Here is a 14649-nt window from a genome sequence, read left to right on the forward strand (position 1 = left end):
TTTTAAAATTCATGTCCCAAAATGGAATAGTTGGAAAAATGAGATTTAAATCTAAATTTATATTAAATTATGATGATATATTTTAGATTCTTAATTTACATTCTCTATAAAAGATATCAGAAAAGCTAGGACATACTAAATGTTATTCAACATGCCCGCTATGATTATACTAAGCATCAGACTATATATATCGTTAAATTAAAATTTTAAATTTCTCTGATATATTCAACACTAGAAAATTGCTAACCACATTGTTCTAACCTTCGTCAGAGTAGAGCATGCACCATGGATCTAAAATCACGTTCAATGTCACTGCAACTTTTCAAAATACTTAAAAGAGAAGTTGCAAGGGATTTGACCGAATATCTTCTCCAGAAAAATTATAAATGAATTCAAATACTAGAAAATAGGAATTTTTACCGTCCGAAACAAAACTAAATTTTATGTCAGCTTGTTTTGATTGACTGAAAATTTTACCTTTATTTGAAGACTTTGTTTCTGAAAATTTAGTTTGTTTTGAAAGTTTTGAAAATTGTATTAAATATTTTAAACGACTTTAAAAGTTTTGATCTGTTCGTATTTTTGTTTACGAATGTTTTGAAAGGAAAATGAATTTTGAAATTCGATATGGAAATTGCTTATTGAGTATTTTTGTACTCATCTTTGTTTTCCTAAATGTTTTTCAGATGAAGGATTGAATGATCGTTCTGGTAGGAGGTGAAGTTTAGCATACTGACATGAGTTTGAAAGTCATCTTCAGACCCTAAACTTTAAAATTTAATATCAACAAGTTAGTGAAATACGAGAAATATCTAGTTGATCAGGAACTCAATAAACACAAAATTGAAAATTCAAACATTTTGTTATATACAAAATTGAAAGTAACTTTTAAAAGTTAGTTTGTTACCTATTCGATATAATAATCTTTAAAAAAGTACTAAACTTGTAATTAAAATGAACACAATTATGAGCAGCGTCCCTAGAGCGTTGTGTCTTGAGCTCCAACAGAAATCGGATAATATTCAATCTTCCTACATTTCAGTGCTTTGTTAAGCATTCAGAAAGCAGGCCCATCTCAACCAGCAGCAACAGCCCAATCCCTTATTTTAGAAAGAAGAGATTAGTATATAGATGGTCTATTTAGAAATCATAACTAAGATCGAAGAGTGTCATCTTAATTAGATGATATCTATAACACAAATTACTAGTATATCCTTAACATTCATCTCAATATTAAATAATTATTAAATATTAGAATTGATAAATTGGGAGGTCAAATGTCTCTGCTAATGATACTTTCCAAAATTAAAAAATCTCAAAACCCAAAATCCCATCCATTTTTGAAACTCACCCATTTCTTCTTCATCGTTTTTCCTCCCTTCGACCCTCCGTTCCTCTTCTCCAACCATCTGTTCCTCTTCTCCGACCGTCTGCCTTCCTCTCCGGCCGACTCCGCTTTTCTCTGTCGCAAGAGCATTTTATCTACGGCCACCTTCGAAAAGATATTTCCGTCGGTTCTTATTGGCGTTTCTGCCTACCTTCGTCTCTGACCGACGTTTGTCTGTCTTCATCTCCGGCCGCCTCCATTTTTCTCAGTCGCCAGAGCAGTTCATCTCCAGATTAAAAGGTTTGCATTCTAATGGATGTTTTCAATTTCTGATTTGGTGTGGAATATTGTATATGTGAGGATTTATAGTATAGTGATTTGATTATGATATATGTTATAACTCAACTTGTATATATGCGGATATATAAGCGAATATATTTTATAACTCAACTTGTATATAGACTTCAAAAGATGTTTTTGTAATTTTGAATTGTCTTTGAAGATTGAGCACCAATGGAGTGAATTAAGGGAAAATCAATCTTATTGAATGAGTAAATTAAGGTTTAGAAGAAGTAAATTAAGAGATTTGTATTGAAAATTGGTACGAGGCTCACAATAATGAAAGGATTATGATAATAATATGTGGAATTAAATCTTTTATATTTTAAAAAAACAAATAACTATAATAAATGTAAATGTAAGGTAATATCAGAATTAAAATAAAATCCTAACTGCAGAAATCTTAAAAGTGTAAAATTAAAAATTTTAGACATTTGTGTGAATAAGTTTCTGAAATATTATCTCTTTAAAAAATAGTAAAGTTTTCTAATTTTACAATTTTAGATTTCTGCAATTTTTTAATAATACCGATTTTACTATTTATATTTATTATTGTTATATTTTTTTTTCTAAATCTAAAAAATTTAAATCCTTATTTGATTTTATAAACATTTAATTATCGTGGGCCCAAACCAATTATTTGCATAATCCCTAATTCACTCATTCATATATTAATTACAAAAAGATTATCATGATTTCAAATTCGAAATTAATTAATGTGTAGATTTACCCATGATTTCAAATTAAAAATATATCTATAATTTTCTCCTAGTTTGATTACTCAAGATTTTCTTATTATGCTCATGTTTTTTCGTTATTTCATTTTTATGTTAATTTTGTATATAGGTTATAACATATGTGCTACTTGTACTTTTGAAATCAACTATTATTAGCCATGTAATTAACATTATATATACACGTCTCTAAAGTATGATATAATTTGCATATCATGTATTATTATAAAATATTAACAATTAATTATTCATATATATATTTTAGGATATAACATATACACCGTGAAGGCTTTTGAAATCAAATACTAATAGGAATATAATGAATATAATATATATATATCTATGTATCTTGTCTCTATTATTCGAACTTATAGAGAATAATTAGATTTAATTAGGTTTCAAAAATTCCCATATTTTGATTCTACGTATTAAATATGATATATTAAAATATTTTATATTTATTCTCACTTGATCTCATTTCATTTTTCTCCCCGATTTTCTCTATTCTCTATATCCATCTAATTATAACATTTTTTCTTTCTATTCTCTTTTTCCATCCTCGCCTTAATCCTAATTTCAAATTTCAAATTTCAAATTTATTCTTGCATAATTTTTTTGGTTCAATGTCTTATTTTTAATAGTATGATAAATATATACTCCTCCAAAATATTATTTCCATATTTTAATTATCTTTTTCTTCTCATTATCTTTTTTAGCGTTTTTTTCTAGGGCGTCATTTTTTTTTTTCAATGGTATGGTATACATATACTCCTCCAACCATTAGATTATATAATATATTCCAATGACCATTTTATAATATATTTATTCATTTTAATATTCTAAAGATATGCAAATGTAATCTTCCATCCTGCCAAGTTCTAAGTAAAACTTGGTAGATTGTATAGGACTTAGTATAAATAGGAGACACCATTGAATATATACAAGAATTCACACAACTATTTAAACAATATAAAATATATTCGACAATTGAGTTCCTATAATTAATTTGGTACTTAGTTCTAGATATATATTACATCATCATATATACAATAATTCACACTTAATTTTTGCATCACTCAAATCATATTTGAATCTTTAAAACTTTATTGTTAAACCGTACAAAAATAGAGGGTTAAACCGTACAAAAAAAAATAGAGGGAAACAAGAATCAGTACCAAAATAGAGAGAATATTGGTCAAGACAACACACAAAATCAGAAATCGAAAACACCCATTAAATATATATGGATATGGAAAATATATCATCGTGAAATCAACTAATACTTATGGGTACCATCATAAAGGGAGTTTCGAAGGGATTAAACAGTACAAAAAATCAAGGGTCTTTAACATTTTTCAAATCAGAAATAAAAAACTTGGAAGATATATTGGTATGCAAAATATATCATGGTGAGACAAAACAAACCTTCCGGCCGACGACTAAACAATGTTCGGGATAAACAGAGTGCTCGAACGGTCCACAGACGACCGGCGACGAAGAAGAAGTTCGAATGGTCTGCTCCGGAATGTTATTGCTAGCTACGTTCTGCTATGACCTTCCGATCGACGACTAAACAAACCTCATGAGTTTCGAGAAATACTCTAATATTTTAACTTTTGAAAACTAATAAATTAACTTATTAGTGAAAACTCTAGAAAAAATGGATAATAATATTTCTAAATAGTTTGTAATTAAGGAAATTGTATTGGGTAGCTAAACTTTTATCCATATTTACAAAAATGTCAATCTTTTTTGTATTTTGTAAATATGATAAAATATTTGAATTTTTATTTTCGAAATTTTTATTATTTCAGTTTTACCCTTATGATATCTGATATACACCCGATATATATCTGATATACGTTTGATGGATGTATATATGATATACGCTCGATAGATGTATATCTGATATACGTTCGATAGATCTCTGATATACTTTTGATCTACATCTGATCTACATACATCAGATGTACGTATTATACATCTAATATAAATCTGACGTATCTCTAATTTATGATATACTAAATATATTTGTAATGATATACCTATGTATATCTTATCTGATATATATCTGATGTATCTCTAATGTACATTTGATGTACATCTGATGTATATCAGTGTCATACTAAATATATTTGTAAGTGATAGCTGGTATATATCAATAGATATCAGTAGATCACAGATACATCAATATTAGATATCAGTAGATATCATGATTATATCAATGGTAAATTAGAGGCATATTAAGTATATATCACAGATGCATCAAAGTTATATTAATGGTAAATCATATAATCACATGAGAAGTTATATTAGTAGATATCATAGTTATATCAGTGGTAAATTAAAGACATATCAAGTATATATCACAGATATATAAATGTTATATCAGCATAGTAAATCAATGGTAAATTATATAATCATAAAATAACTTATATCAATAGAAATCATAGTTATATCATACGTATATTAGTGGTAAACTATATCAATAGTATATCAATGTTAGAAGAGTAAATTTGACATTTTATAATTTTTTTTATATTTACAAATCTAAAATGTAGATGCTAAATTTGGTATTTCCTTAAATTTTTTTACCAATTTGTAACTCCTTGTAATTATTCAAGGATTCAATTAAATAAATTATTAGTGATATACTTTTATATTGACGTATAAATCATTCTATCACATATGATATCTTTTATATTATCCAATGGGACCGACTCTATTTTTAGTGTTAATTTTTAAAAATAGATGGTTGCTGGTGTTTGCTCGATTAAGTCAAAGTAATTAACAATAGTTTTCTATATTTTTGTGTTAAAAAAGAAAAAAAAAAGAAAATCAAGAAGACACTGCAACTTTGCAGGACCTTTTGAGCATTCAATTCATTCATTAAGAAAAATTACGAGTACTGAAGTATGCTTCCAGCAACATAGAGCTAAGATCACGTTCAAGATCACTACAACTTTGCAAGACCTTTTGAAAAATTACATTTCTTCGATCTTTTCGAGCATATAGAACTTTATCGATCGCGTCGATTTTAGCCTGCACGGAAAGATTGTTGAAGATCAGTTCAAGAAGAAGGATGAAAATTTGGAAGGTGAGAGCTTCAAAAGCTAGACCTGGATTTGGTTATTGATTATCAAAGCTTTATGCTCTTTTTCCATAGCTTCAATGTCTGTGCCAAGAATATTTGCCAGTGTCTCTAAATGGACAGTCACAAATGGCTGAATACAGAGGATGAGAGCCTTTTGTCTGATTTGATCATATAAATTCTCAAACTTATCGTGGAAATGTATGTCTAGCAGCAACCATTCTCTGAGGTTATCAAGGTGCTTGAAACATGAAACATAATGGCTACCCAAAGGAAACAAAGTCTAGTTAGGTTCAACCATTAAAAAAAAATTATTAATGATGGACAATGATAAATGTTTGTCAATGATATAATCAATCGAACATCTATTATTGATATAGTCTTATCAAACACTTATCACTGATATGATCTATAAATGACAGTAATAGACGCTTATCACTATGTAAAGCCTCCAATTGTGAATGTATATATTAGGAGGGGTAGAAGAAGAAATATATGTGGGAGTTAGTTTATTTGGGATCCGTCTGTGGGTCCCAAGGGAGGGGCACATTATGTTTAGGGGTATAAAAGGGAGTGTTGCTTAGGGAGGAAGGCAGTTATCATTTTGGTTAATTAGAGGAAGTGGATGTAGGAGGAGAGTTCCCAACCCTCTCGAATAGGTTGGTTGACTGTTAAACTTCTTTACCATTTTAATACCAAGAATCGTAAGGAGTTTCCTTACAAATTGGTATCAGAGCCTTCATCCTGGGGCGAACGAGGAAGATGACACAGAAAAGGTTGGAAGAACGTTGCGAGGCAACGGAGAATGAGATCACGGGTATGAAGGAAATGATGATTGTCATCCGCGAAGATGGAGAACGAACTCGGAAGTTGCTCGAGCAATTCATGATAGAGATCATTGCAGGGCGGGGAGAGCAAACTGTATCTACCGTGGGCGAAGGATCATCCAAGCAATAGAAAACGACGGAAGGAGTAGTTAAAACGGATGATCAACTAGAGAATGGATCTGATCGAAGCAAATTCAAAAAAGTAGAAATGCCGATTTTCGCAGGAGTGGATCCAGATTCCTGGTTTTTTTTGAGCTGAGAGGTTTCTCGAAATTCACAAACTCACTGATTTGGAGAAAATGACTGTAGCAGTTATTAGCTTCGATGGTGTCGCGTTGGCGTGGTACTGGTATATGGAGAATCGAAATAGCTTTGTGGATTGGGACGATTTGAAGAATCGTCTGTTTAAGAGGTTTCAACCGTCTAAAGAGGGGAAGCAATGTGCGAAACTGCTTGCAATCAAACAGGAGACTACAGTTACGGAGTTTCGCGAAAGGTTTGAGGCACTTGCAGCACCTCTACTCAGATCGCTGATGAGGTTTTGGAGGGAGCGTTCTTGAACGAATTGGATCCGATCATTCGGGCCAAGGTTTTGGCTATGGAACCTAAAGGTTTGGATCAAATCATGCGAAAGGCCCAATTGATTGAGGATATCGGTCTGGCAGACCAAGAGGCCGGAGAATTGAACCCGAACCAGGTGACAAAAAAACCGGATACCACCATCGCGAAGACTATGAATAAAGCAGTGGATCCAGTACCCACGCGTACTGTTACGATCGCAAGTAAGGGGACCGACGCATTTCCGGCTACTCGAATAGCGCCAACACAACGACAATTGACGAAGGTGGAATATCAGAAACAGAAGGAGAAAGGATTATGTTTCCGGTGTGACGAGAAATACTCCATCGGCTATAAATGCAAGAATCGAGAGTTGCGAGTCTACGTTGTACACAACGATGAGGAAGTAGACGATTCAGAGGAGAGCGAAACCGTGGAAGTCGTTGAGGACATCAGCAACGACAAAGGGAAGGCGGTGGAATTTGTGGCGTTTAACTCGATAGTCGGATTGACAACGCCTGGGACCATGAAATTGAAGGGTTCGATCCAAGGGAAAGAGGTAATCATTCTAATTGACTGTGGAGCAACGCATAATTTCGTTTCTATGCGCGTGGTTGAAGAACTGAGTATTCCCCGTACGGATACATCCAATTATGGCGTGATCATGGGAACGGGTATCGCGGTGAAGGGGAACGGAATCTGTAGGGATGTAGTCCTCGATTTGCCTAATCTGACTGTGCGTGAGGATTTCTTGCCTCTGGAACTAGGGAGTTTAGATGTAGTCCTAGGTATGCAGTGGTTGAGGCGGATAGGGAAGATGAAGGTGGATTGGCCTGCACTCAGCATGAGTTTCAAACAGGATGGAAAGAAAATACAGCTGCAGGGGGATCCGACATTGACGCAAATAGAAGTGTTCTTCAAACGATTATCACGATCGTGGGATCATCGTGACCAAGGATTTTTAGTGGAGCTTCGTGCCTTATTGACTGCCACTGAGGAGGGTATGGAAGGGAATGGAGTTAATCCGGAACCTTTGCCTGGCCGGGTGACTGATTTGAATGCGGGGTATAGGGCTGTTTTTCAGGTTCCAACAGAATTACTTCCAGAGCGAGCTATTGATCACTGAATTCAGCTGAAGGAAGGTGTTGAACCTGTGAATGTCAGGCCCTATCGGTACGTCCATATACAGAAAACAGAGATTGAACGACTGGTTACTGAGATGTTAGCGGCGGGGGTCATTCGTCCGAGTGTCAGTCCGTATTCCAGCCCGGTCATCTTGGTGAAGAAAAAAGATGGAAGCTGGTGCTTTTGTGTGGATTATAAGGCACTGAATAATGCCACTGTCCCGGATAAGTTTCCTATCCCTGTGATAGAGGAACTTCTCGATGAACTCCATGGGTTGACAGTGTATTCCAAGATAGATTTGAGGTCCGAATACCACCAAATTCGGGTTGCAGCAGAGGATGTCTCAAAAACGAATTTTAGGACTCATGAGGGCCACTATGAGTTTGTGGTGATGCCATTTGGCTTGACCAATGCTCCTTTGACGTTTCAAGCTTTAATGAATCAGGTTTTTAAACCATTCTTACGCAAATTTATATTGGTTTTCTTTTATGACATCCTGATTTATAGTCCGGACATGGACTCTCATGTATCTCATCTTGCGGTAGTATTTGAAATCCTTCGTGAGCATCAACTATATGCCAGTTTAAAGAAGTGTCAATTTGCTCAAAGGAAGATAGAATATTTGGGACATTGGGTATCTGCAGACGGCGTAGAGGCTGACTCAAACAAGGTACACGCAATGTTACAATGGCCACGACCTACGAATCTGAAGGAATTACGTGGTTTCTTGGGGTTGACAGGATATTATCGTCAGTTTGTCCAACATTATGGAACTTTGGCTGCCCCTCTTACTCAGTTGCTCAAGAAAGATGCATTTGTGTGGACTGAACTTGCAACAGAGGCCTTTGAGAGATTGAAGCAAGCTATGGTGACACTCGCAGTTCTCACTTTACCGGTTTTTAATATCCCTTTCATTGTTGAAACTGATGCTTCTGGCACGGGGTTAGAGGCTGTGCTATCCCAGAATCAAAAACCAATTGCTTTTTTCAGCCATACTCTGTCAACTAGAGCTCAATCGAAGTCAGTGTATGAATGAGAACTTATGGCTGTAGTGCTGGCAGTGCAGAGGTAGCATCCTTATTTGCTAGGACAACGGTTTATCGTTAGGACAGATCAACAAGCCCTGAAGTACTTGTTAGATCAACGGGTGGTCCAACCCGAATATCAGAAATGGGTATCTAAATTTTTGGGGTATGATTTCGAAATCCAATACCGTCCTGGTTTGGAGAACAAGGCTGCTGATGCCCTATCTCGGATGCCTTCCAATGGCCAATTTGCTGCGTTGACAGCACCGACGTTGTTGGATGTTGAAGTCATTAAACGAGAGGTGGCAACTGATCCTTATCTAGCTATGATTATTAAAGAGCTTGAGGGAGGGGAGTCGGAGGGATCCAAGTTCAGTTACTCTCACGGGATCCTGAAATATAAAAACCGGTTGGTGTTATCCAAACAATCTTCTCTAATTCCGGCTATACTCCAATTGTATCATGATTCAGTCGTGGGAGGTCATTCAGGGTTCCTTCGGATCTATAAACGGACAGCAGGCGAGCTATATTGGTAAGGGATGAAAGGGGTTATCAAGACATATGTGGCTCAATGTCCAGTATGTCAGCGTAACAAATCCTTGGCCACGACACCTGCGGGGTTGTTACAGCTGTTGCCCATACCTGAGCGGATATGGGAGGATATAGCTATAGACTTCATTGAGGGGCTACTGAAGTCCAATGGGTCGGATACCATTCTAGTAGTTGTGGACCGGTTGAGTAAATATAGCCACTTCATAGCTATGAGTCACCCTTTTACTGCTAAGACTACAACAACGGTTTTCATGAGGGAGATTGTTCGGTTGCATGGTTTTCCTCGAACCATTGTGTCTGACAGAGATAAGATTTTCGTGAGTCGGTTTTGGTCTGAATTGTTCCGGGCCCAGGGGACACAACTGCGGCAGAGTACGGCTTATCATCCTCAAACGGATGGACAGTCTGAACGGGTGAACAAATGCTTGGAGACATATCTTCGGTGCTTTTGTAATGAAATCCCTCGCCTATGGGGACAATGGCTTGCGTGGGCAGAATTTTGGTATAATACACATATCATGCTTCTTTGGGTACCACTCCGTTCCGTCTGGTTTATGGTCGTTCACCGCCACCATTGTTGAGCTATGATAATCAGAAGACTTCGAATGCGACATTAGATGAACAGTTGACAGAACGGGACATTATGATTGACCGTCTACGTGACCATTTGCGTATTGCTCAAGACCGTATGAAGAAATATGCTGACCTTAAGCGACGGGAGGTGGAGTTCGCCGAAGGTGACATGGTCTATCTCAAGATAAGGCCCTACCGCCAAATTACGTTAGCCAAAAGGCGGAATGAAAAGTTGACTCCAAAGTATTTCGGTCCTTATGAAATACTCCAGCGTGTTGGGAAAGTGGCTTGTAAGCTTTGGTTGCCTGACGACACCTCCATCCACCCTGTGTTTCATGTCTCACAACTCAAAAAAGCATTGGGACCAGCCACCCCGTCTCACTCTTTGGTTCCGTGGATCTCTGAGGAACTAGAATGGATAGTGCAACCTGCGAAGGTCGTTGCAACGCAAGTGAATTTGGATACGGGCAAGGAAGAAGCTTTGGTTAGCTGGGTGAATTTACCTGAAGAAGAAGCGACTTGGGAAGTGATAGATGACCTGAAGCTGCAGTTTCCAGACTTTTATGCGACTTTTTTTCCTAATACTCACCTTGGGGACAAGGTGAATGTTGGGAGTTAGTTTGTTTGGGATCCGTCTGTGGGTCCCAAGGGAGGGGTACATGTTTAGGGGTATAAAAGGGAGTGTTGCTTAGGGAGGAAGGCAGCCTATCATTTTGGTTAATTAGAGGAAGTCGATGTAGGAGGAGAGTTCCCAACCCTCTCAAATAGGTTGGTTGACTGTTAAACTTCTTTACCATTTTAATACCAAGCTACTTTAATAATCTTTTTCACGAGTGGGTTCGAAAGCAAGCACCCCTACAAAAATGCATATTATTTGGTTTTGAAAATTATAAAATTATTTAAAAAATAGCCTAAAGTATTGTCGGATGAAGCAAATAATTAATACTTCTAAAAATATTTCGTAAATCCGAGGATAGCAAAGTAGATAAGACATCTATTACCATCTCAAATGTCAATGGTTCGCCGTTGAACTAAAAAAAGAAAAGTCTAAAAACAAAAACCTACCAAACCACTTTTTAAGCATTCAATTCATTCATTGAGTAAAGATGAATAAATAATGTTCACTGCCTTGAATAGAAATCACATATGAGCTCCCTGACTCCAATGGCTGAATCCAAATAGGACTGGAAATCATCACTTTCCATAACTAAACTCTGCCGATGTAAAAAACCTTTACTCAGAAATTTGTACAAGACTATAAATTATTTTTGGAGAATAAGGAAAAGTAGATAGAAAAGAATTGTTGCCTTCAACTCTGTTCGTTCCAAAGTTGCAAGTGCACATAGCCCGCCATAGACTGCAATATCATGAGCACTCATCACTCCAAAAAAAATGGTATGCAAACTCTCTACTTATTCCCAAGAACTGCATAATCCCAATGCGAAGGTGGTTAAAAACTTTAAGAGATAGATAATTACTACTCACTTTCTAAAGTTTACAAACCCAACTCTCCAAAACTCACTTCTCCTTTTATCTCGTTCTTATCAACACGTCACTTAAACATAAATTTAGCTTATTGTCCACATTGGTAGAAAATGTGTCACATAAGAAGTCTATAAACATCATATTAGAATGAATTTAAAATCAAACTCAAACCATAATAGTATGTTTAATAGAGAGACAAAATCATTTTTACCCGTGTATTTGAGCTCTAAATGGTTAGTATAATTAATAACTTCTTAAAATTAAATTAAAAAATTGCATACGAACCAACTAGTAAATTACACAAAATCCAACAACAATGTTAAGATCATATCACCTCAAATCAACACCAACCTAGCCACAAAATCAAGCAAGCAAGAAAATCGTTCAAAGTCAAGAATACCAAATGCCCAAAATTCCATTGAAGAAGAATGTCACAACCAAAGACATCACAGCTAGTTAAAATTAAGAAAATGAAAAGCTAACTAATTCAATGTATCATTATTGGAGTTTAGACTTAAATTAAAAAGAAGAATAGTCAATAAATCAACCTTGCAGGTACAAACTACAGAGTGAATTTTTCTCAATCTATTATCATAGCATAAAAAATCAGGGGTAAGATCATTCAAAGTCCATGAAAGCAATGAGCAAGAAATCAGATATGGCAAACAGACGAACCTGAAGAGCAGCATCTCTAAAGCGTTGGGTCTTCAAGAAAGCCAATCCCCGCAGTGCAGCGCACTTGTGCAATACCGACATTGTCAAGAGACTTACATATTTCTAAAGCCTTTTCAGCGAGTGCTATGACCAGAGATAAGTGGCCCGTCTCAAGCGAGGTGTGAATGATATGCAAAAATGTCTCAGCGTTCGTGTTTGGGCTGGTGCAGAAAAATTGGGATCTCCAATAATATTCAAGAGCTTTTGGAAATTCGCCGTGGGTGAAATAGAAATCTCCAATGGTGATGTATGAATTTCTTACTCTCTTTGTAGAACGCGTATGAATCGGGTGATCTTCCTAATTAGGAACATTTCGATTTCGATTTCGATCAAGAACAGAAAATACTTCGATTAACTGATTCACAAATTCATACCTCCTATTTCTTCGCAAAATTCTCCTTCTCCTCCACAAATTGATTCACCGAACGGCACCAATCTTCATCGATCTCGTAATTAGGGCCCAATCTCCCTGAAATCATCTCAACAATCTTGGTGAACAGCTCCACTTCACGTCCCAATTTAACCTCGTCGTAGGCCAACCGAAGCGCCTCCAGTTGCATCGTCCGCCGCCGTTCATCGTCGCCGCCGCCGCAGCGATCGGCGACAGATAGGAGGTGGCTGACCTTGAATCGGTCATACTAGTTGTTTGAATACGATTCGACGTCGAAATGCTTGCCTCTCAATAACGGATTCCAAGGGTCTTCTTCATCGCCGACGGTACCGTTCACCCATGTCTCTGTTAGGTTTTTGGTTCCGCCGCCTGAGAAATTGCCCCCGCCGCCTTCCATTCCGCCGGAGAGGAGATAGGTTCCGCTGGAGTCTGGAAGTGGAAGGAGAGATTCTTGCAGTAACGGAGTGGAAGTAATTGTTGTGATTTGCGCCGAGAAGATGAACACGCGGGAAAAAAAAAGTGGAAATTGATCCAAATGACCCAGCTGGTTTTCTTTTTGCTCAAATAACCCGTCACTCCAAAATTGTTTTTTCTAATCTATGGATTATTTTAATTAATTTAAAAATAACTAAAATTACATTTGTGCCCCTGAACGCAAAAAAAAATTCCCCCCGCGCTTCCCGCCTCTTTCTCTTCTTCTCTTTTTTGTTTTTCATCCCCATTTTCCACATTTCTCATTTATTTTCTTGAACACTGAAAGCGTTTAACTCTTCTTCTATGTGAAAGTCGCTTTGGCATTCAATTTTGGAAGTACAAAAAACCCTTTATTTTGTTTCTATTTCTATCTCTATTTTTTTTTTATTGCTTTCTTTCAAATTTCTTGAGCTTTTGTTATAACAATGATTCAATGTTAGAAAAAATAGAAACTGGTGTGCTGGTCTACAAACTCAAAAGAGAATTTACTATTTTTTGGGATCAAAACATAAATAAATCTCGGATTTCAATCCATATTGCATAAATTTGGCCTCCTTGATTTTATTCTTTTTAATTTGGGGGTGTTTAAATTAAATTACCATAAATATTAAACTTGAATCTCACCCGGAATTGCATAAATATCACCAAAAATTAATAAATCTCGCTCTAGATTTATGCAAACTCGTCCAAGATTCAAGTAAAACTCGAGTGAATTTGAAGAAAACTTGTCCGAGATTAATGGAAAACTCGGGCAAGTTCGAAGAAAACTCGCCTGAGTTGTAAAATTTGCCCGAAATAATTGATTCACGGGCAAGTTTCTATTTCTTGTAATTCAGATTAAGTCAACTTTTTTAATATATTAATATTCTACATGCTACAAGTAACAAAGATGCTACATTGCTTGATAGCTTCTTAAATGTCCCATTATCTTTAAGGCGATGTGGGTTCGAATCTATTTTGTATCACCAAGACATAGATAAATTTATGCACAATATGACAGTTAGTATGTATTAATAAAAAAATTGTCTATTAACCAACAATTTCAACCGAATTTCACAAAACTCGAGCGAGTTGACTTCAATCTTCGAGATTTAGTCCACTTTTTCTACTTCAAACTTAAGTTTTTCCATCATATTAAGGGCAAACATGTCAGAAAAAATATTTTGGATTAAGAAAACAATTTTAGAGGGGTGGATTATTTGAGTAGAGTAAAAACTTTGCTGGATCATTTGAGTCAATTTCCTAAAAAAAAATCATTTTAATTATTATTATTTAAAAGCCGAATTAAAAAAAAAACTCCTTTTAACTTTGCCATTAAAAAATATATATACACACGTCACTTCTAAAGTTTCAATACATTTTGATTTTTGATAAATATTTTTAAAATAACTTTTGAAAAAAAAACATTTACTAATATTTTGAACTTTAAACTTG

This window comes from Momordica charantia (assembly GCF_013281855.1).
Source record: "Momordica charantia cultivar OHB3-1 chromosome 7 unlocalized genomic scaffold, Mcharantia_2.0 BLBB01000007.1, whole genome shotgun sequence".
In the NCBI taxonomy this organism is placed as follows: domain Eukaryota; kingdom Viridiplantae; phylum Streptophyta; class Magnoliopsida; order Cucurbitales; family Cucurbitaceae; genus Momordica; species Momordica charantia.